Genomic DNA, 3,891 nt, shown 5'->3' with positions numbered 1-3,891 from the left:
TTCACCTCCATATTTGAGGGACAATTTTGCTGGGTATATAATTCTTGGTTGGAAATTTTTCTCTTTCAGGGTTTTATATATACCATCCTATTGCCTTCTCACTTGCATGGTTTCTGATGAGAAGTTAGAGCTTATTCTTACTGGTTGTCCTTTGCAAGTAATTTTTCGTTTTTCCTGTGCTGCTTTTGGGATTCTTTCTTTGTGTTTGGTTTTGATGAGTTTGATGATGATATGTCTTGGTGGTTTTTTGGGGGGTTTATCCTGTTTGGGGTTCATTGCACTTCCTGAATGGATATATTCTCATCTTTCATCATGTCCGGGAAGGTCTCTTCCAACAAATCTTGGACAATTTTCTCAGTGGTTTTCTTTTTCTCTTCCTGTTCTGGGATTCCGATTATCTGTTGGTTATTCCTTTTGAGGGTATCAAACATGAACCTTAGGTTTTCTTAATTTCGTTTTGATCTTGTTTTCTGGTTGATTCTTTTCCAAAGAAGTATTCAGGTATTTGTCTTCAATCTCATGAATTCTGTCTTCCATTCAGGAGCTCTGGTAGCATAGTGCCTAAGGCATTTGACTGATCACCAGAAGGCTGGCAGTTCACACCCATTAGCCACTCCTTGGAAGGAAGATTGGACAATCTACTTCTGTAGTGATACTGCTTCAGAAACCCAAAAAGTGGTCACTATGAGTCAGATTCGACTTAGTGGCAATGAGGTTTTTTTTTGGTTATTGATTCAATTCTACCCCTTTGCCCTTTCAATGTGTTATCTATTTCTGAAAATTTAGTATTAATCTTCTGGATTTCTATATGTAGATTTTGTTTCATTTCTAAATTTTCATTCATCTTGTCATTTTGTTCTTGAATTTTCTTCCAAAATTGTTCTAGGGTTTTGGCTATATTTTCTTCAATTTTTTCAGTGTTTTCCTTGATCTGTCTCTCAATCCTTTGAAGATACCTAAATATAATTCTTTTTAATTCCTTATCAGAGAGTTCTAATGCTACTTCTTCCTCAGAGATGTGTTCTGAGTCTGTATCCTGCTCCCTTGTTTCTACCACTTTATCTTGCTTCTTTGTGTGGACTGTGATGGTCTGTTGTCTCCGAGACATTGTGACGTTATTGTACTTAGATCTCTGTTCAATGTTTGTGAAGAACAGTTAAGCGTGAGTCATGCTCTTCTTGGTGGTCATTTATTTTTGGCTCGTTGGTGGAGAAAAAAGTGGTGGCTCTCACTCAAAGCTGCAGGAAGTGCAGGTGTTATTGTATTGTACAGGCACTTTTACTGTCTCCTACTCAGTTAGACAAAAACAACAATTAAATAACCATCAAAAAAGTAAAAGCAAGTGGACAAAAAACATACTGTGTAAACATACAGGAGCAATAACCAAAAAATAAAGAAAAAACCCCACAATGTCTGGGGAGAGGGCAATAAAAGAAAAAAGTAGAGTAGAAGAATAATGAAGAAAAAAATTTGAAAAATGCAAAAAGAAAAACAAGGAATGGGGTTAACCAGGAGAAAGAAAAAAAAATGGAAATCAGGAACAGGGAAGAGAGAAAAAGCTGAAAACTAGAACCTGGGAAGGGAAGGATAAAGAATGATAATAAAAAGGACAATAATAATAATAATAATAATAATTTTGAAACAGACAAAAACAAACAAACCAAAAAAAAAAGGAAAAAAAAAAAAGAAAAAATCTGGGCAGGGCACCCAGGCTCTGAGCACACAGACTGGGCTGGAATTCCTGTCAACATAGAAGGTGGGTGGGAGTGGGGGATGGCCGCACCTCCATTCTCCAAGAGAGTATGGGGTATAAGAGTAACAAGGGGAGTATCGCACCTTTCCAGTTGTTGGCGTCTGGAATGCCCTTGTGGTTCCTGGCAAGTGGAGCCTATTCTTGAGTCCCTGGAATCTGGGCGAACACTGTCACTTTAAATATCCAAAATGATTGAACTGCTTGTAAAAATTCAAAATGGCTGCACACTGAAAATGGACAGGGTGCAGCTCAGTGTACCTTCCTCTTTCCTTTTTTATTCACCAGCCACCAGTGCAGTCCTCTGTGCAACCCCAGGCTAGCAGGGCCAATTTTGAGGTTAATTCTTACGTCCTAACATCATTTAGCAATATCCAAGCTGTCTGTGCTGTCAGGATCGCTGCCAGAATGCATCTCCGTATGTCACCTTTTTTGGTGTTTTCATGCAAGTTTTTCTACTAGTTGGAGTTTAGTCCACTTTTATATCCTTCCCTTCAAAGCTCAGAGCTCCAGGATTATCTTCTGTATCTGTGTTAACTGATTCCCCTTTGTTGAAGAGGGTCTGTGCAGTCTGTTTGCCTATTCTGCCACCTTACTGGAACTCTCCTCATCACTCTTTTGCTCATCAATTCCCTGGCTTTAAACTCCACATCTTGACCCAACATTTTGATTTTGCTTCATCAGTTTACCAACCTTGGCCTCTCTGGTTAGCTCTAGACTCTAAAGACATATAGACTTCTTTTGTGCCAGGTAATGTTCTAAGAAATTGAATGTGTTAACACAGTTAATCCTTTTATACCGTTACTATATCATTTATATACTATTATCATTATTTCTATTTTATAGATGAGAAAACTTTAAGTTAATAATTTGCCCAAGGTATGCAGATATTAAGTCCAGAATTTGAACTCAGGCAGTTGGCTCCAAAGTCCACACTCTGATCACTAGGATCCCCTGATTCTAGGTGTCATCTTGAATCCAGTAACATTTCCTTCTCCAGCTTCAGCTCTATGCCAGTTCAACAGCAGGGCAGGTGTCTCCCTATCTCCAACCTCCTCCTCACTAGGGATGGGGATCAGCTCATCAGGTTTTAGAATTCAGAGTCCAGATCTTGCTACTTTGGACCTGATACACACTTCTCAAGCTTCCAAAAACAAACAAACAAACAAAAAAACCAAACTCATTGCTATCGAGTCAGATCCAACTCATAGTCACCCCTCCTTGGGTTTCTGCAGCAGTATCTTTATGGAAGTACATTGCCCAACCTTCCTTCCAAGGAGTGGCTGGTGGGTTCGAACCGCCAGCCTTCTGGTTAGCAATCAAATGCCCTAAGCGATACGCCACCAGAACTCCAAGGCTGTGTCAATGGGCATGGGTTTCTAAACTATGTGCAGCAGACCTGAATGGGACAGTGGTTCCAATGCCTATTTTCCAGCATCAGCGTGGGGTTTTGCCTCTAGCCCAGTACTGGACTAGCATGATTCTATGCTCCCAAGGCTTGAAGCTGCCTTCTGTTTCCCTGACTCATCACCAGGAAGAGGCAGTTTTGCCTGGACATGTTAACTGCTTTATAGCACACACAGCCTGTTGGAATGATAGAGCTCAGCGGGGTCAGTACTCTCAACACCAGCAGTCTAACAATGCTTTTGATAGTTATTACACCTTTCATATTTAACACACAGATGTCTGGAACACTCGCATATATGTCTTGGGAAAAGTGGATGTGGGATGTGAATTTGGTTGGGTCCCAAGTTTTTTGATGGGATGACTGGGAGGACATAAGGTAGGGAATGGGGATGACCAGTGTGTTGGAAGCAGATGCTCACTGTCTCATGGCATGTGATGGGATAACTCACCAAGGGTCCCAAAGGCAGGGCTCACCCAGTCCTCCCATGGAAATGAAAGGGAGAGGGCATACTGGTTTCCCCTCAAGCAGATTAAGAATCAGGAATCTCTAATGATGGGCATTGCTTGTGGGCACCAGGTTCCTGCAGTGATCTCTTCAGTGTCTCTTTTCCACACTCGGGTAAGGGGGCAGTGACATATGTGTTTGTGTGTGTGTGGTACACACATATGCACATACCAACTCAATCAAACATCTAATAAAGTTACCTGGCCAGTGCCTCAAAGACTCACAGCTA

General features: G+C 41.0%; 1 protein-coding gene across 1 annotated transcript in view; it reads right to left on the bottom strand.

Annotated features, from left to right (window-relative positions):
• The window catches only part of GALNT14 (polypeptide N-acetylgalactosaminyltransferase 14), a 378,698-nt gene that overhangs the window by 79,276 nt on the left and 295,531 nt on the right, over positions 1-3,891 (bottom strand). The gene's annotated exons all lie outside the window — the stretch shown is intronic.

This window comes from Orycteropus afer, unplaced genomic scaffold, assembly GCF_000298275.1.
Source record: "Orycteropus afer afer isolate SDZICR_OR568_19922 unplaced genomic scaffold, OryAfe1.0 scaffold00054, whole genome shotgun sequence".
NCBI classification, from domain to species: Eukaryota; Metazoa; Chordata; class Mammalia; order Tubulidentata; family Orycteropodidae; genus Orycteropus; species Orycteropus afer.
Note: the sequence above shows the minus strand (reverse complement) of the source record. Positions and strands in the feature narration are given on the sequence as shown.